The sequence below is a fragment of the Lonchura striata genome, unplaced genomic scaffold (genome assembly GCF_046129695.1).
Source record: "Lonchura striata isolate bLonStr1 unplaced genomic scaffold, bLonStr1.mat Scaffold_91, whole genome shotgun sequence".
NCBI lineage: Eukaryota > Metazoa > Chordata > Aves > Passeriformes > Estrildidae > Lonchura > Lonchura striata.
Genome location: NW_027461190.1, coordinates 1,660,244 through 1,680,448, shown reverse-complemented (window position 1 = coordinate 1,680,448; position 20,205 = coordinate 1,660,244). Strand labels below are relative to the sequence as shown.

At 53.0% G+C, this 20,205-nt stretch overlaps 1 pseudogene; it reads left to right on the top strand.

Moving 5' to 3' along the window:
* The first annotated feature begins 637 nt into the window (after window positions 1–637).
* Window positions 638–1,570, top strand: LOC144248809 (olfactory receptor 14J1-like; annotated as a pseudogene).
* Window positions 1,571–20,205: the final 18,635 nt, after the last annotated feature.

Below are 20,205 nucleotides of genomic sequence, written 5' to 3'. Positions count from 1 at the left end.
GGGACAAGGCACCTCTCAGGAGGGGATGTCCAGGCCCAGGGAGATGCTCAGGGAAGCAGAGGGGGCTGAGCAGAGCAGTGCTGGGGGAACAAGCCCATCCAGCCCCTCACCTTCCCTCATCCACAGGGAATCCTTTGCCTCTCACATCTCTCTGTGGCAAATTCTGAGTGCAGCAGGAATACTGGGGATTTCTAAACTCAGAGAGCCAAGAATGATGTGTGGGTAGGAAAAGTATTCCTAAAATCATATCCTGCCATCTGTTTACCTTAGAAGTGTGAGTGGAGATGATAGCAAGTAAAGTACTGCACTTTTATACAGTAGAAGTGACTCCCCTGACAACTCCTGAATATCCAGACTTGTTCCTCTGCCACAGGACCACAAATCCAGGGCAGCAGGGCAGGGATGGCTCCTCGAGAGCCCCCACACACAGGCTGGGCTGCTCCTGGCACACTCAGCCAGCACAACTGGAGCTCAGGGGCAGGGACCTGGGTGAAGGTTTTCCCAGAGCAGGAACAAGGGTGGGTGAGTCCCAGCAGGACAGGCTGCAGGGAATGGCCCAGGTTTGGCTCCAAGCAGCCTCTCCTGACTTGTCCCTGTCCTTTCTCCATGAACAGGTGCCCATGTTCAGCCACAGCAAATGTCCAACAGCAGCTCCATCAGCCACTTCCTCCTGCTGGCACTGGCAGACACGCGGCAGCTGCAGCTCCTGCACTTCTGCCTCTTCCTGGGCATCTCCCTGGCTGCCCTCCTGGGCAACGGCCTCATCATCAGCGCCGTAGCCTGCGGCCACCACCTGCACACGCCCATGTTCTTCTTCCTGCTCAACCTGGCCCTCAGCGACCTGGGCTCCATCTGCACCACTGTCCCCAAAGCCATGCACAATTCCCTCTGGGACACCAGAAACATCTCATACACAGGATGTGCTGCACAGCTTTTTTTTTTCACTTTTTGCGCTACAGCAGAGTTTTCCCTCCTGACCATCATGTGCTACGACCGCTACGTGTCCATCTGCAAACCCCTGCACTAGGGGACCCTCCTGGGCAGCAGAGCTTGTGCCCACATGGCAGCAGCTGCCTGGGCCAGTGCCTTTCTCTATTCACTGCTGCACACAGCCAATACATTTTCCCTGCCCCTGTGCCATGGCAATGCCCTGAGCCAGTTCTTTTGTGAAATCCCACAGATCCTCAAGCTCTCCTGCTCCAATTCCTATCTCAGGGAACTGGGGCTTCTGGTGGTTAGTGGCTGTATAATTTTTGGTTGTTTTGTGTTCATTGTTTTCTCCTATGTGCAGATCTTCAGGGCTGTGCTGAGGATCCCCTCGGAGCAGGGACGGCACAAAGCCTTTTCCACCTGCCTCCCTCACCTGGCTGTGGTCTCCCTGTTTGTCAGCACTGCAGTGTTTGCCTACCTGAAGCTCCCTGCGATGTCCTCCCCATCCCTGGATCTGGCCCTGTCAGTTCTGTACTTGGTGGTGCCTCCAGCCCTGAACCCCCTCATCTACAGCCTGAGGAACCAGGAGCTCAAGGCTGCAGTGAGGTGACTGATGACTGAATGCTTTCAGAAACATTAAACTGCTGGCCAGTTTCTGCAAATCACTTGTAATAAAAGTAATTTTTTATACTTCTTGTTCTTTTCCATTTGGAGTGTATTTTTCTTTGTTTTGCATTTTGATGTTGTCCACACAGCAATGTCATTTTTTGTGCCATTTCTTATTTTGTTTCTCTCCACCTTCCCTGTACCCACAGAGTGTGCCAATGAGGGACTGCACTCTCAGTGGCATTGAAGGAAGTCAAGGGTCTCCCAGCACAGTTTTCTGCAGAGATGCCCTTTTGTTGCTTTCTCTGAAGCTGCAGCAGCAATGTTTGGGTGCAGAACTGGGAACAGATCATTGCTTGCAAAGAAGCTCTGCTCCTGCTGGCCACACCATTCCTGATCCAGGCCAGGAGCCATTGGCCTTCTTGGCCACCTGGGCACACAGCTGGCTCATGTCCAGCCTGCTGTCCATCAGTCCCTGCAGGTCCCTTTCTGCCTGGCGGCTCTCCAGCCCCTCTGTCCCCAGCCTGTAGCACTGCAGGGGTTGTTGTGGCCAAAGTGCAGGACCCGGCACTAGGACTTGTTAAACCTCACCTTGTTGGGTTTGGGCCCTGGATCCAGCCTGTCCAGGGCCCTGTGCAGAGCCCTCCAACCCTCCAGCAGATCAACACGCACATCCAGCTTGGTGTCATCTGCAAAGATGTCCTTGGTTCCAAGGGGCCCCTCAGTTTTACAATGTCCCTTTGGTTACACCAGGCCCTGCACTGTCACACTGGTCTCCTTGGTTCCATGGGCCCCGAAATGTGACAATGGACTCCTTGGTTCCATGGGGCTCCACAGTTTCACAATGTTCTCGTTGGTGCCGCAGTTTCACAGTGGCCCCTTGGTTCCATGGGGCCCCAGGGTGCGGTGGTGTGTTTTTCTTTCATTTGATATTTGTTTAATATCTGTTTCCCCCCCCCAACCCCCCTTTCCCTGCCCCTTTCCCTAGAACCTTCCCTGTCATTCATTCTAGCCCCCTCCTCAGCTTCCAGATGTTAGTTCTGCCCTAAACTCCTCCCCTGCTATTCCCTCATTGGTTACTGTTCCTACACCCGTCCTCCTGAGTTCTGTATAAAACCTTTGCCCCCCCGCCCGCCGGGGTCTTGGGGCTCATGGAATAAAACCATCTCGTTCCCCCCCAAGTCCCGTGTCGCCTTCGTCTGTCCCTGCGCGCCACGAACTGAAACTGCAAAGCTTGCGGGGGAAAGCGGCCGCCCGTTCTCTTCCCTCACCGCCCAGCCTGGCACGGCTCGGGGTGCCGCGGCGAGAAGCGCATGCCGCGCCTCAACATATGGTAGCGAGAGGATGGTTCCCTCCTTCGTCTTGTAGAAAAAACGGGCAAATTCGTGGGGGCGCCCGCCTCACAGAAGAAGAAGGAGGGAAGAGGAACATCTACGGCCGTAAAAGCTCTGCCTGATGCTAAGAGGAGCTGAGCGCCGAGCGAAAAACTGACGCTCCGGGACCCTCTTTGTTCTCGCCATCTTCCCGCCCGGGAGCAGCCGCGCTGCACGGGCAGCCGGGCTGCAGAGCTTTTTGGCGGGCAGACTTACCCGAGGACACAGAGAGCGGTTTTGGCAGCGGCTCGGGGGAGCCTGAAGAAAGGCTGACCGAGAAGAGGTTCATTCCTCGGTCAGCATCTGCAGCGAGACCACCGGAGGCTGATAGTGGCCGAAACCAAGGCTTCGGGGACGAGTCTTGGTTTAACGGGAACACCCAGGCTTCCGGAAGGGCCAAACCGAAAGAGAAGGAACATCCCCAGTTTTTAGCGCGACTTTTCCATCGAGTCGAGGAGAAGATTCAAGCCATCTCCGTCCGAGCCTGCAAGGTAAGGTAGGCTACACGGGGTGGGGGTCGCCCCGACGGGCGGCTGGGTCTGTCACTTTTTTTTTCTCGCGTTTTAACCCCCGTCTGCGCCCAGACTGGGGCTGTAGCCGTGCATGTCCCTGGCAAGCGGGTGGGTTTTCTTTTTCTGGGAGAAGCTAGCACTGAGTGCTATCCTTCGCCTAGTCTTCTGTGGGGACCTAGATTAGATCGCTTTTTCTTCTCCTCGAAAAAGTTGTCTTCTCTATCCTCCCCTCCCCATTCTGGGCTGGACGGAGGGGGTAGAAAAGACACCAGTAGGGATCAGCTAAGAAGACGACACGTTAGCTATAGGAGAGTTGTTAAAAGGGGCCCTTTACACCCACGCATTGCGCCGACATCCAGCTGCGTCGGGCGGCCCCCCCCCCCTCCTATAAATTTCCCCTTTTTGCTTCTGTGAAGCTCCCTATGCCCCCATCCCCTCGAACTTTCCTAAAACCCTTTCCTATCCTCCCTTGGGGATTGCTGTGGCCGAGCCGCCCCAAGTGCCCTGCCGGACACTGCTCAGGCCAAGTGCAGTGTGCCCGGCACCCCTCTCAAGATGGCGCTGGCCACGCCGCTCGGGACCCATTTCCCGCCTTGACCCTTCTTTTCCGCCCCTGCTTTCCCGCCAGTCCCATCTCTCCCCCAATAGCCCTGCACCGTCCCTGCACGAGGCTAGTCCCTGTTGGGGGAGGCGGGGTTGGATATTCCCCATCCTTCTTCGGGCTCGTCCTCCGGGGGGAGGGTCGGGAGGGATCTTCTCCCGAGGAAATGGAGCCGAAACCCGGGACTGAGGATCCGTCATTTTGTCTTCCCCCTGAAATGGCGGCGCCCCGGTCCACCCCTTACCGATACCCCCTGTTAATCATGGCAATCACTAATTAAGTGATTGTCTGATTCCCCTATCCTATTCCTTAATGTACCCTACCCAATACTCCTTTTTATTTAACTACGAATTCCTCTTTTTGCTTTTGATTATTTTTGAATAATCTGTTTGTTGAGTTATATTTTATAGAAAAAAAAAAAAATCATCCCAGTTAATTATTACTCAAGATATTATGCCCACCTCTCAAACGGACATTCAAATTGAACAAACCACATCGCTATCCGCTGACTCTGCTTTAAAACAAACGCCGTTATCCGCTGACTCTGCTTTAAGAATTTAAGAAGCTGAACATCGCAAACGCCGCGACGCAGCAAATTCTAAATCAGATGAAGTCACAAATCCTGCTGTGCTTTGTACCCTTAATTTGGACTCTCATTTAAGACAATTTTATATACTCCAGATGAAGTTTTTATATGTTTCATATGTTATAATCACAATTAGTTTATCATTTTTTAATGTCTTTCAATTTATGTTTTTTTAATAATATGTAATGTTACAATTTGATTTTATATTAAGTTATTTTGTTGTAATTATAATTAATTCAGTCTTTTCTGATATTTTTTAACTTAAAGGCTGTGTTTAACCATTATTGCTACAGGAATCACTCAGCTACTATATCGCTTCAGGCTTGCTGCATTGCTGCGAAATTTAAAAATTTATTAGTTATATTTAGTTGATCTTTTATTATATTTAATTCCAATAATTCCATTTAATTATTTTATTCAAATTAGATAGTTATAATTTTAATCATTCTAATTAAATTTTTTAGTTTAATTTCTGTCAATTATTTCATTCTATTTCAATTATTTACATTATTTACATTATTTTAAATTGTTACTCAGAACAGCAAAACAGCAAGTTTTGTGCAGTCTTGTGTCTAATTTAAGCTGTTACTACTCTTCCTGCCCTATAAATGCAATAATGTGTCTTTCATGTCCTTTAAGTAATTTACAATGTTATCATATGATTTTATATTATTTGCATGTTTTATTAATTTGCTTAAACCACAAAATTCTCCTTCTTTTTGTAAAGTAAAAGAGGGAGATGCGGTGGTGTGTTTTTCTTTCATTTGATATTTGTTTAATATCTGTTTCCCCCCCCCAACCCCCCTTTCCCTGCCCCTTTCCCTAGAACCTTCCCTGTCATTCATTCTAGCCCCCTCCTCAGCTTCCAGATGTTAGTTCTGCCCTAAACTCCTCCCCTGCTATTCCCTCATTGGTTACTGTTCCTACACCCGTCCTCCTGAGTTCTGTATAAAACCTTTGCCCCCCCGCCCGCCGGGGTCTTGGGGCTCATGGAATAAAACCATCTCGTTCCCCCCCAAGTCCCGTGTCGCCTTCGTCTGTCCCTGCGCGCCACGAACTGAAACTGCAAAGCTTGCGGGGGAAAGCGGCCGCCCGTTCTCTTCCCTCACCGCCCAGCCTGGCACGGCTCGGGGTGCCGCGGCGAGAAGCGCATGCCGCGCCTCAACACCAGGGTGTCACAAAGGCCCCATGGTCACATGAGGTCCCACACTGTCACAATGCTCTCTGTGGTTCCACAAGTCCCCTTAGTGTCACAATGGACTTCTTGTTTCCACAAGGCCACACAGTGTCACAATGTCCTTCCAGATTCCCTGAGGCCCCAGAGTGTCACAGTGGCCCCTTGGTTACACAAGGTCCTGCAGTGTCACAGTGTCCCCTGGGTTCCATGAGGCCCCGCAGTGTCAGAAGGGCCCCTTGGTTCCACTGGGCCCTGGACTCTCCCAATGCTCTCCTTGGTTTGGCAGTGTCACAGTGGTGAAACCCCTCGGTCACACGCGGCCCCGCAGTGTCACCATGGCCTCTGTGGTTCCACCAGGACTCAGTGTCACAGGGACTCCCTGGTTCCATTGGGCCCCAAAGCACCACAATGGAGCCCTGGTTCTATGGGGCTGCACAGTGTCACCATGGTCCTCTTAGTTCCACGAGGCCCTGCAGGGTCACAGTGGCCCCAGAGTGTCCCAATCATCACAGAATGACAGAATCAAATAGGCTGGAAAAGACCTTTGGGATCATCAAGTCCAACCAATGCCCTAATACCGCCTTGTCACCCAGACATGACACTCAGTGCCACTGGAGAGGGACAGTGACTCTGCCACCTCCCGCCTGGCTTGCTCATTCCAATGCCCACTCACCCTTTCTGTGAAGAACTTCTTCCTCTTGTCCAGCCTAAACCTCCCCTGCTGCAGCTGAAGGCTGTGTCTTCTTGTCCTGGCCTCAGGCAGATCCACACTCACACCCAGCTTGGTGTCACCTGCAAATTTGGGGATGGTGGGCTCGATCCTCTCACCCAGATCATCGGTGAAGATGTTAAACAGGGCTGGGCCCAACACAGATCCCTGGGGACAGCACCAGGGACTGGACACCAGCTGGGTGCAGCACCATCCCCACCCCTCTCTGGGCCCAGCCTCCAGCCAGCTCTTCCATCTCCCAGCCAGGAGGGAACCTGCCCAAGCTGTGGGCTGCAGCTATTCCAGGGAATGCTGTCAGAGACAGTGTCCAAGGCTCTGCTGAAGTCCAGATGGACACATCCACAGCCTTTCCCACATCCACAGGTGGGTCACCTGGTTATAAAAGGAGATCAGGTTGCTCAGGCAGGACCTGCCCCTCTTAAATCCACTCTGGCTGGCTGTGATCCATTGGCCATCCTTCTCTGACTGCCAGGGGTTGGATGAGGGAAATGGTGTGGTGGGGCTGGGGAGAAAATTTGATTTTTAGCCATGAAAAGATTTGATTTTCCACAACTGTTCAGACTGCATTACAAGGTGCTGGAGGTCAATATCGATTGGACACTGCTGATATCAATATATAAACAGGAAAAGAAAACAGGACAAAAAATTCTCTCAGCAATGTTTTCAATTTATTATATATTTACTTTGAATTCACTTCTAAAATCTGTCTAATTTACCACAGAAGAATTAAAACCTTTTTTTGAATAATGTTTCTGAGCTTTTCCCACTGAATTCTGTAACTGAAGAGCTCGAGAAAGAAGAGCCCTCTGGAGTAGTAAAATTGATCATCAACCCCCAAGTGGCTGAGGATGCATCCCCATCAGAGCAGCAATGAGCAGAAATGGGCACAGCTTTGTGGCTGCCCCAGCTCTGGGATGGGCCCTGGGCCTGGAGCAGGAGCAGCTCTGGAGGGCCCCAGGGCCGGGGCTCTTGTGCTGGCCTGGGCAGATGGGATGGCAGGAGGGGCTGCAGAGCTCTCAGCACCTCAGGCAGAGGGGAGCAGGGCAGCCAGGGAGCTCCTTTGGCCTTGGCCAAGCCCCTTCCCCCATGGTGGGGCTGAGTCCTGGCTGAGCTGCAGCTGCTGCTGTGCCCTTGGCAGGGGCTGAGGCCGTGGGGCAGTGCCCAGAGCAGCCTGGGCTGAGCAGAGCTGTGGGGCCAGAGCCGGCTGGGCTGTGCTGGGGAGAGGCCCTTGGTGCTGCCCAGAGCTCAGGGCAGCTGGCAGAGCTGGCAGGGAGCTGGGCTGGGCTGGGAGAGCCTGGCACAGGAACCATCAGTGTCCATCTCAGCCTGGCTGAGCAGGCAGGGGCAGGACTCAGCCCAGGCCTTGTGGGGCAGGGCCAGCGCCTGGGCAGGCATTGAAAACAGGCAAGAGCCCGAGAGAGGAGGCTGCTCTGTGCCCTTGGGGCACGGACAGAGCAGGGAGGGGCCCAGGACATTTGTCAGCACCAGCCTCTGTCTGTGCCAGCCCTGGGCAGCCCTGGCTGCTGAGCCCAGCTCTGCCCTGGGCTGAGTTTGGCTGTGGCCCAGCTCCATCCTCCTGCGGGGCTCAGGGCCTGTTCCCGGCCATGGCCAGCCCTGGCCGCCTCTCTGCTGGCCCCGAGGCCGGCAGAGCCCGGGCAGGGCTGTCTGTGCAGCCCCACAGGTGCCACGGGCTCGGCAGGAGCTGGCAGAGGCTGCCCAGCAGGGAGGCCATGGGGCACAGAGCCCCAAGGCTGCCCAGGGCCCCACGGCACAGGGGCCGTTCCCAGCCGCAATGCTCCTGTCCTGGGCTGGGCTGCACAGGGGCTGTGGCACCATGGCTGGGCCAGCACAGGGCCACCGAGGGGCCACGCAGCCGCTGCCGGGGCTGGCAGCAAGGCCGGGCACAGACAAGGAATTGCTGAGCATGGCCTGCGCTGGCCAGGGCTGCCTGTGCCCAAGGCAGAGCTCAGCTGCCCTTGGGGGCTGCAGGAACACTCAGGAGCCCAAAGAGCCTCCATGGCTGTGCTGGAGACCAAGGCTGGAGCAGGGAAATGCAGGGCTGCTGCGCCATGGGGAGGGCATGGAATTCCAGCACACACCTCAGCTCTCTGATGATCCCAGCACCGTGCTGGGCCCTGTTCCAGACTGGAGCAGAGCAGATGTTGATGGCACAGGAGCCCTGCGGGGCTGGCAGGGACCTGCAGCTTGCAAGGTGCTCTGCTCTCCCTCAGCTCCTCTCGGAGAGATCCTGTCCCAGCTCGGCACCTCAGGGCACAAGTGGCAATGCCTGTTCATGGGCACACAGCTGATGTCTGCCTGGAAATGGGCATAGTCTTAAGATATCTTGTTATACAAGGACATTTTTATTCTCTGGGTTAGTTCACTACTTTTAAGAAGTATCAAAGTTTTCCCCACCAGTAACAGGAATTTCCTGGAGGTGTACTGTTGGAGAAAGAGAAGAAATACTGATCTTCCCATCTTCTTGAGTCTCCAATATTCTCTTTATAACATCTCCCCCATTTTCAGGGCTTTCCTGTTCTCCTGTTGAAATGGTCATGGGCATCACTTCACCAGACCAGCTGGTTCTATGTCCTAACTGTTGCCCCAGATTTCTTCCTCTAGGTGCTCTCTGGTCATTCAAGGGCCTCTCAACTGACTGGTTTGTTGCCTTCAGGGGAAGGCAAGGCGACCTGGTTTCAAGGAACAGCACGGCAGCCCAGTCTCCCCTGGGCCACTCGGGCTAACAACACGCGCTGGACACCAATGTGGTGGACGGTCGAAAGCGTTTATTATCTTATCTCATAGGTTTAAATAGTCTTCGGGGACTCTGCTACGTAAGGGGGGGTTGGTAGGGTCTCTAGGGTTAGTCAGGAGTGGAAAACTACTGGGTTAGGTGTGGTTACATTCTTTGGGGTAATGGATAACATGTTGCAGGGTGAGAGGGGGATGGGGGTCTTTCTTTCCGTCACATCCCGAAATCTTCCGTTCGCCTGTCCCTATCTACTACATCTCCCCCCTCCTTTTCATAAGTAAAATGAGGTAGTCGTAGATATAGGCACTGGAGTGAGGTACAAACTTGTAACTTGGTAAGGAAAAAAGGGTTTTTGGTAAACCTGAGTAAATCTCGCAAGGTGAGTTTTGAAGGCTTTTGCAGCTGACTGTGTTCGCAGTTTTTGGTTTACAGCATTTGTTGCTGGCCTACAAACAGAATGTTTGCCCGTTCTAGACAGGCCTGAACAAATGAGACTAGCTTGTTCAGCAGGCATGGTCCTATGGTAACAGCTAAAAGCAGTATTGCCAGTGGACCTACCAGGGCGGAAATTAAAGTGGTGAGCCAAGGTGATTGATTGAACCAGGATTCGAACCAGCTCTGCTGGGTTTCCCTGTCTCTCTTTCTCTGAGCCAGTCTATCTCGGAGTTCTGCCATGGAGTCTTTAACAACTCCCATATGATCTGCATAAAAGCAGCATTCCTCTTTCAAAGCTGCACACAGTCCTCCTTGTTGCATGAACAAGAGGTCCAGTCCTCGCCTATTCTGTAAAACTACTTCTGAAAGCGAAGAGACTGATTTCTCTAGATAGGAGATGGATTTCTCGATCCTCTGCAGGTCTTCATCAATGGTCATTTGCAGCTGAAAGAGTCCGTGCTGTTGGGTTGCGATGGCTGAGACACCAGTGGCTGTACCAGCTGCTCCCAGGCCGAGCAGCATTGCGATAGTTATACCTGTGATTATTTCTCTTTTGTGCAGTCTGTCAGGTTCTTCGAAAAGGTGGTACACTTCTTCATCTGAGTGGTACAGGACCCTAGGAACAATCAGAACTTGGACACAGAAGTCAATAGAATCATTAAATTTGGCAAGGAACACACAAGGACTCACTCCGGATCGCTGGCAAACCCACATCCCAGATGCGGATGGGACCACCCACTTATTGGTCTTTCTGTTGGGCTTGACAACTTTAGTGCAGAAGTTGCCTTTCTGCTTTGCTAAGGTTGCATTGCTAAAATACTTGTGATTTGACTCAGGGTGATTCCTCTGCGGGGAGTGTCCCATCTGCACTGGTGGGGGGCACTGGCTGTGGAGTAACTGAAGGGGGTGTCTAAAGCCTTAGTAGAAAGGGGGTTTAACATCATAACAAAGCTAACAGGAGTTAGTCAGGTTCGGTTTGGTTTCGTTTAGGGTTAGAAAGGTAGCTTCTAGCATACAAACACAGGGGTGTTCCACGGGCTGGTGGAGGGTTCTATGTGACCCTTTTGCAGCTCGAGGTCGACCAGTTCCAGCAAGGCTGCCATTCGAGGCTTTGACAGGGGCCACTGCTCGACCCATATGGGGTCTGGTGATTTTTAAGTCAGTTTGATTGGCAGCAGTGGGTGTACGGCAGTGGCCCTTATTATAAATTTGTAATCCTGACTCCTAACATAGCAAGGATGTCCCTTCCTATCAGGGGTGGAGAGTTTTGCAAAATGTAGGGGTGGATTGCTACTGTTTGCTCTGGTCCCTTTTTTGTATGAAGCGTTATAGCTACTAATTGGGTGCTTTTCCAAGCTCGGGACGGCCCTCCCACTCCGTTCACTGGGGGGACTTCTTTGCATTGCCAGTGTCGGGGCCACAGCGCTTGGGGAAAAATCGAGCAGTCTGCTCCTGTGTCTGCCCAAAACTGAAGCCCTATGACGTGGGGGTCCTGACTGCCATAAAGGCGGCATGTCCCCCACACCTTCGGTGGCTCCTTCCCTATTTTCATGGCCAGGGCCACCCAGGGGTCCCGTTCTGGGGCGTCCCCTGCTGACCCTGTGGCACAGGCGCTGTTTGCAGTGGTAGTGGGTACGAAGGTACCGCAGGCTGTGTTGCGAAATTCGCTGGTGAGGGTACGAAGCTGGCTGCCTCCTGTGGGGGTATGGGGTATAAGGGCACCCCGCCCCACTGGGGGTTGGCATAGATGGGCCGCCTTGCATTCGCGGCGGGAGGAGGCTGAGTGCGGCCCGCACGCCCCCTCCCTCTCCCGTTTCCCTGGGTCCGGGACCTGCATTCCTTGGCCAGATGCCCCTTCCTCCCGCAGCCCCAACAGGCTCCTCTCAGGCGTGCTTGGGGTGGAGGCGCCGCGGCGGGCTGCCGTGCCGGCTGGGGACCATTCAGCACAGGCTATTTTTATTTCTCCCCAGTCGGTAAACTGGGCTGGTTCGTATTGTGGCTGCTTTTCGGTGCGGCTTAAAGCTTTACTTGGTTTTGTTTTAAATTGCATTGGCTCTATTTTCTTTGTCTCAGAGTCCCAGCCAGCTCCCGACAGCTCTTCCGAGCTGCCGGAGCTGCTGCCGGACTCCGAGTCGGAAGTCGAATGCCAGCACACTTCCGGGGCTCGGTGCCGTTTTGTCCGGCTCCGACCCCGCTCCTCCCCCCGGGGGTGGCGCTGCTGCCGCCCCCCGGGCTCGCCCTGCCTCCTGCAGGGGGGGTTTCTCCCTTACATGGTAGCGGCGTCAGGCGCGGCTGCCGATCGGCTCCGAGCCCTCTGCCGCTCTCCTCCTCTTTCTCCTGCACACGCGCATTAGCGAAACTCCGCGCCTCTGGGCTCTTCACGCCGAGACTGCCCACGCCCCGCCCCTCCCCTTGGCTGCTGGCGCCATTTTCAAAGGGGTACGGAGGTGGCGTGGGTAGGATCTCCTCCCGAGCCACAGCCTCCGCGCCTCTGGCTTCCCTTGCCAGCCTCCGCCAACAGAACCCCGCGCGCCGCTGCACTTCTGGCAGCGGGCCACCGACCGGCAGCGGTGGGGCGGATGGGGAAACCGCGGATTTTTGGGAGGTTTCCGCGGGGGGTCCCGGGCCCCGGCCCGGGGAGGGGGGCGACGTGCCGGGCCCCCCCGGATGCCCGCTCCCGGGCGGATCACCCTCAGGGGCGGTTTGCGTTGCCGCTCCTACCCCTAGCTTGGGTGTAACTAATAAACACGTACGCGCCGCGCTCCATGTCTCCTGCTCTTCTATTGCTTTGCGTAGGGCTTTCTCTACTTTGCCCTACGCCTTAAGGCATTTGCCGCTGCCTGAGGATTTTGTGTCCTCGGCCAGCATGGCTGTGCATTTTTCCCATATCTCTGGATGCAAAACATCCACAGGGCGTTCAATTGCCCCAAGCTCAAGCAGCCTTGCTATAGCAAGATAAAAGTCTTTGAGCTTACACTCAATTCCCCATTGCTTATGAACCTCACGACCCTGGCGATGGCGTCCATGACGATCGCGAGTCCTGGGACGTCTCCCTCGCCGAGAACACGGTTTCACCGGTCTGGCCGCTGCTCTTGTCCAGGCGACGCCCGCTACCCGAGCTAATCTTTCCCGGGCTTCGGCACCAGTTATGTTGCCTTCAGGGGAAGGCAAGGCGACCTGGTTGCAAGGAACAGCACGGCAGCCCAGTCTCCCCTGGGCCACTCGGGCTAACGGCACACGCAGGACACCAATGTGGTGGACGGTCAAAAGCGTTTATTATCTTATCTCATGGGTTTAAATAGTCTTGGGGGACTCTGCTACGTCAGGGGGGGTTGGTAGGGTCTCTAGGGTTAGTCAGGAGTGGAAAACTACTGGATTAGGTGTGGTTACATTCTTTGGGGCAATGGATAACATGTTGCAGGGTGAGAGGGGGATGGGGGTCTTTCTTTCCGTCACATCCCAAAATCTTCCGTTCACCTGTCCCTATCTACTACAGGCTGGGTGGGTGTGATTTATTTTGATAATAAGTAAAACTATCAGAATTATTGATTTCTGTCCCATTCATTTTCTGTCAGTTCTGATTTGATTTTCAGAGTGCTGCCTTCTCAGCTGATTTTGTTTGTGACCTCCTGTCCCAGACTGAAAAGCAAGATGTGTTCTATTTGCCATTTGTATGGCAGTTGTCCTGTGTTAAGTGGGCAGTTTTTCCTTATCTCTTCCACAATCAATCCTCCCTCAGGAGAGACATCTGCTGATAATGGGCTATTGAATGTCACTGCATGACTGATAAGAACTGTAACATCCCATTATGAGATATTCCGCCCAGGGTGAGGAGCCAAGCATTCCTACCTGCATCTAGTCTTGATATTCTGGCCCACCAACACAGCTTTTTCTGGGCTGGATTTTCCCATAGGAACAGCTGCCCCTTCCTCTTCAGAAGAAGATTCCCATTCCTACAGGATCACTTCTCCAACAGAACCACACCTGACACTCCTGGAGGACTGCAGCCCCAATTCCAATTAGACTGTGGCCAACATCCTGGCCAGCAGAGTGTCAGGTTGTATTCTGACTCTGTCAGTGTTGTTTTGGTTCACTGCATTGTTCATGTTTTAATTTTCTTCCTTATTAAAAAAAAATTGTGATTCCTGCTCCCATATTTTTACCTGAGAGCCCCCCTTAATTTCAAATTAATACCAATTCTGAAAGAAAGGGTCTACATTTTTACATTTCAGGGGAGGCTCTTGCCATCCTTAGCAGACACCTCTCCTTCCAAACCAAAACACCTCCTTTCTCTCCTGCCTTCCTTTGCCTGCTCTGTTTCTCTCTCATTGCCTCCCTTGACCCAGGGCAGCTCTCACCAAAGGCCCTGCCGTGATTTAATTCCCAATCCATGAGCTATAGCAAGCACAGGTGAAATTCTGAAGGCTGGCAGTGAAATGTCACTGTAAGATCTTGCTGCACTTGGCTTTTGACTCTTCCATAAGAGCTTTGCCTTCAAGGGCAGGAACATCTTTTCCTGGTTGGGAACTGGAATTCCAGGCTCTGGGAGTGTGTGCCATGGATCCCAGAGGGGCATTCCCGAGGCTCCCAGGGTGCTGCTCCTGCTGTGCCTCCCAAGGAGCTGTGCAGGGCAGGGGACAAGGTGCAGCAGCTGTGTTGGTGCTGCAGTGCCACCACGGCCCCTGGTTCCATGAGTTTCAGTACTGCCAATAGCGGTTCCTGGGTTCCATGATGCCCTGCTGTGTCCCCATGGATATTTGGTGTCATGAAGTTCTTCAGTGTCACAATGGCCACCTCACTCCATGAGCTTCTGCAGTGTCCAAATGGCCTCCTTGGATGGGCAGTGTCACCATGGACCATTGGCTCCATGCAGCCCTGCTGGGTCACCATGGACTCCTTGGTTCCATGAGGTTCTGGGGGTGTCTCCATGGTCTCCTTGGATTCACAGTGTCACAATGGACCACTGGATCCATGTGGCCCTGCTGTGTCACCATGGCCCCTTGGTTCCATGGAACCCCAGGATCACCATTGACTCCTTGCTTCCACGTAATCCCCTCAGTGCCAAAATGTCCCCTTCATTCCATGGGGAACACAAAAGATTTATAAAAACATTGAGCAAATCCCGCTTAAAACACTTGGGAACATCTGTTTGCATTCCAAAGACAAGTTAAAGGTGAGGATGGCACCAGCAGCTTCCATCTGCAACAGAGATCCAGGGAAAGGACAGGGACAGAGAATTCAGCTGGGAGACTCAGAGAATTCTGCTTCCAGAGATCATTTCTGGTCACACTTGTAGAAAGTGTGGTCCCTTCTAGAAAGGTGACACCATTCCAGGCAGCCTGTACTGAGCAGGTGGTTCCTGAGTGGGGTTTGTTGTTCAGGAAACCTGCTCAGGCTTTTGCATTCTTTCTTTCCCAAGAGGAAATCTTCTCCTGGGCCTGTGTGCAGGCAGAGCCCTGAGGAGAGCAGGTGGGACATGGTGTAATGGGCTGGGACATGGAGCTGCAGATCTCAGGGACAAGGTTCTGCTGCAGGGCACAGGGATGTCAGTGCCAGGTGGGCGATGTCAGACATGGTGAGGCTGGGGGTGAGGAGCAGCTTGTCCAAACAGGGTCAGCCCTCAGGAGGCTCATTCTTCTTCATGCCGAGACCTCCTAAGGAGAACTTCAGTGTCAAGATCACCTGGGGAATGCTTCTATCCGCTCTTCTCCAAACTGGGAAATAAAAAACCCCACTAATTTGATTGAAGAATAAAAGGTCATGACGTGCACTTGGAAATCTTCCTCCTTAACAGAACTCCAGACTGACTCCAATCAGCTGCACAAGCCCTGGAGACTTGCAGACAATTGAATGAAGACAAAGCACCCCTGAGGGCTTTCTGTATTTTGATGATCCCCACGGTGGATTTGGGGCTGAGTCCAGAACACTCAGACACTGAGAGAAGGCTGAAGAAGCTGCTCAAGGAGTCAGAAGCAAAACTCCAAGTCCCTTGGAGCATCACTGGGCCCCACTGAGGGCAGGGACTGCCAAAGGCTCTCAGGTTGTGGGAACTCAAAATGTCTCTCAGACATTTTTAGAGGTTCCAGGCCTTGGTCAGAGACAGTCTAGACCCCAGCAGGCAGCTGGAAACAGCTGTGATTTTTAGTTTGAACCATGGAATGAATTACCAACCTTTGAGGTGGAACAAGCAGTCACAAAGGGTTAAATAGTATAGTAAAAGTAGTTAGAAAGCAGAGGGGAAATTTATTTTAGTATTGTACAGGGGGGTTTTAACACTTGTACAGGGGGGTTTTTACTTTGTACATGGGGGTCAGAAGTTCTAAGATGGAGGAAAGTGGGCTGATCCTGTTCTTCCTCCTTCTTCTTCCTTGCCTCCATGTTCTTGTTGATGTTGGCACTCACAGGTTGTTTTAGAGTAGAAAAGCACTTTGTAATATAGGTAGTAGGTATCGGGGAATAACTGTAAACATGTTATAGGTAATATATCTTATAAAAAATAGCAGCAGCCCTGGGCGGGGGGAGAGGAGAAGAAGACACCAGACAGTGAGGGTGTCAGGAGTGTGTGCTTCTCTGCATGGGCTGCTGACCAAAGGGCTGCAGTCCAAGAACCTAATCTGTTAGATAACTAGCAATAAATCGTCTTGAGACCGAACAAGAAGAGGCTGCGGAGTTTTTCTTTGGGAACACAGGTTGGAGGAGAAGCTTTACCACCATATGAGACCCCAAACCAAACCCGGGGTTCTCACATCTGGCATCCCTGAGTGTGGGCACCAGCAAGAAGACCGAAAAGAAACATCAAACAACCTCCAACCTGCATCAGCGGAGAAAAAAAAGAGAAGAGCAGAGCACACACTTGCCGTAAATTCCAAGAGAGGGAGCGGTCAGCTCGAGATAAGAACCTGACCTTCAGTGAAACAACTCGTCTCAGGGACTTTCCAGGGAGGAGATGACCCAGAAGCGTGCCTGGGATCTCTCACCTGTGACCTGCTGGACGGTGATCAGTGCCATCTCCGGACTGACCTCAAGCTGACACAGCTTTTGGTGAGAACGGTCAAAATTAAGAACATGGGGGGGGGAATTCTCCCAAGAGGAAAAAGAAATAGTATCTGCCTTCCAGGGCATCACCTCTGCCCATCCGGTGGAGATTGCTCAAAAGGAGCTGAAAGATTTATTATTATGGGTGAGGTGTAACTTCCCACACTCATATCCAGATTTATTGTATGAGCCAAATTTTTGGCAGGAAATTAATAAGCAATTATATTATCAGGCTATAAAAAAATAATAAGCTTGCCGCAAAACTTTTATCTTCAGCAAGAACAGTTTTAGAGTCACTCTCACAACACGGCAGCTCAAGCCAGGCAGCTACGGCTCCTGGTGACAAACAGAGTGGGGGACAGTCCAGCCAGCAGCTTGGGACAGCCCCTCTTACCACAGACACAGGACAGGCAGGATTGCTTCCTGTGGAACATCAGGGAGATGATACCCCATCGCGTCCCGTGTCCCCGGGCTCTCACTGTTCCTCAGTTTCCCAAGAGTCCCTAAGCTCCTCCAATGCAGAAATTCCCCAGATGGAGGCAAGCAAGCCAGGCACAGCCGCGACCCTCAGTGGGAGGAAGGCATTGCCCGAGTCCAAACCCACGGTGGGGCGGCAGCGGCGGTGGCAGCAGCTCCAGTGGGGGAAGGTGCGAACGTGAGTGCAGAGCAGGGGGAGGAGGGAGAGGAAAGCGCCTCCACATCTGCGCAGGCTGGGAGTTCAAAACAGCCCGCGCAGAAAGCGAGGCCAGGGAGAGCGGCGGGGGCAGGACGGATCGGGGCGAAAGCGGGGGGTGCGAGTGCGGCGGTGGTACGCTCGGAGCGCCCGGTGACGCGTTCAATGTCGAGAATCCGTGAGGCCGCAGAAGCGGCTGCCCAAGAGGTGCGGGAACTTGGCTCCCTGACCACGGCAGCCAGGGCTGCTGAGGAAGCGGCAGAGGGACAGCGGGAGGCGTTCCTCGCTGCAGCTCAGACAGCGGGCATGCACGCGAAGGTTGAGCAAAACCCGACAGCCACGGGTGGAGGGAATTTCTCACATTTCGAACGCGCGGGACTGGCACACAGGGGCAGAGCCGGCGCGTGCAGGCTGTGGGTGCTGGCACGGAGCCAGGAGACGGGCAAAGCGAGACGGAAACATCAGGGCTAGAATGGGAACAGGAGGGTGGATACAGCAGCCTTGGGGGGGACGGCAGTGGCTCTGATTCGGAGGCGGTGCGGGGCGGAACGAGGCCAAAGCATAGCCGGGGTCGGAGCAGGAGCGTTCACTCCCCTGAGATGACGCAGGCAGGGATGGGGCGTGGCCAGGATGTAAACATTCCTCAGGGCACCGCTCCATCACAGTTCCCATGGCAACAGACAGCCCAAGCCCACAGTCAAACCCTGTCTGCTTCTGACATGGCCAAGTTAGAACAGTTATTGCAACAAGAGTCAGTTTCACCGACTGCATGGATCGCAAATGTGAATCAGTTATTAGGAGAAATGCTCAAAGGTTTATTGGGAATTAGTGCGGGATTTGCGAATGTAAATCAGTTGACAGAAGAAATGCTAAAATGTTTATCGAAGTGCAGATTGAAGAGCAGAGTGCGGTTCCCACCTCAGCTGGTCAGGCGGCAGCGCCATCTAGCGGCGGAACCACAACATTGCAACAGGCGGCACAGAACTTGTCCGGTCAAGGCACTGCGCCACCCAGTGGTGGGACTGTGACATTGCAGGACTTTTTTCCAGTTTCTTATAAGAAAAACTCCAGGGTGAAAAAAGTCACATCTGCACGGCAGCAGGAACCTCCACTGACACCGGAATAGTGCGGGACTCAGGACACTTCTGCTGAGGCGCAGCAACGGGAGGAAACGATACGCATCACCGCGTCGGAGGGTGTCCCAGCTTGGACAATTCCAAAATCAAGGTCTGCCAAACTTTTGGGGCAGGGAGAGTCAATTTTAATATCAAAGGGGGTTGTTGAATTTCTTTTACAATATTTAAGCACAGCCTTGGAGTCACAGCCAGAACTGTTGGTTCATCTTCCAAAAATTTTCCAAATAATGCAAGGCAGTCGTGTGTTCTCCTCCACAGCAGATGCTTCACTTTTCTCCAGAGACTTCCAGCCTTCATCTTCGCAGATGCTGCAGACGCCGTTGGTATCAGTGAGTGCTGCTGCACCAGAACTGCAGCCACAGCAGATGACTCCACTCTACAGGCAAGTACCCACTGAATTTACAGCTTTGCAGAGTGCAAAAGTGGACTGGCAGGACATTCGAGCAGAGTTGGAGAAAGAGAAAGGTTTATTGCAGGGCTCAGGAAATATAACAATGCTGGTGAACTATGATGCTCAGGGCCAAAACCCGAGATGGGAACGCCTGGACCGTGGAGCAATCAAAGATTTAGCAAAGGCCATTCGGGACAATGGGTTGTCATCACCATATTTCAAGCAAATGTTAAAAAGTATTTTTGGAATGTATGACTTAACACCATATGATCTTAAACATCTTGCGACATCAGTTCTTACAGACACCCAAGCTCTCGTGTGGCAGAAGGCGTGGATGAGATCCCTGGAGGAGCTGAGAGCCAGATACCAGGGCGGGCCAAATGCAAACCTTACCATGGTGCAGCTTGCTGGTGATCCTCCTGAGGACGATCCAACTCAACAGGCGGTGAGGCTCCCGCGTCGTGCTCAGCGACATCAAAGAGGCAGCACGGAGGGCAATTCTTCAGATTGCTCCAGCGGGGGTCCAGGACACCATCTACACCGAGATCAAACAGGGTCCTTTGGAGCTGTTTTCTTCATTCGTGGATCGTCTTTCTCAGGCGGTGGAGCGGCAGGTGAGCGAGGAGGGAGCGAAACCACACCTGGTCAAAAGCCTCGTGTTCTCCAATGCTAATCCGGAGTGCAGACGGATCATCAGCATGATGCCGCACCAGGCCACCTTGGCAGACATGATTGAGGCGTGCAGCAAGGTGGGGACACCACAACATGTTGCTTCCATCATGGAGGAACACTTGGGGGATCGAATTGAAAAACGTGTTAGGGAAGCTCTTGCAAATTATACAAAGGGCAACCCTAATGCAGAGAGACGGTGCTTTGGGTGTGGGGCACAAGGACATATTAAAAGGAATTGCCCACAACTTTCAAAGCCCAACAAGCCACCAGACCTTTGTCCTTGATGCAGGAGAGGGAAACATCTCACAAGTGAGTGTCACTCACAAACAGATGTGGATGGGAAACTTCTTCCTATTCCGGGAAACGGGAAAAAGAGCGCGAATCAACGCCAGCGCGCTCAGACACAAATCCTGTCAGTGACACAGAACCAGCAGGGACAATCCTCAGGGAGCAACAAACAAAACCCCTCAGCAGAGCAATCTCCAAAATCCCCAGCGACCCAGACTTGGTACCACCCGGATTCCAATGCGTCTTGGCAACCTCCAAATTGACGTGTCTTTTGGACAATAGCCATGCAGTGATACCTACAGGTGTCA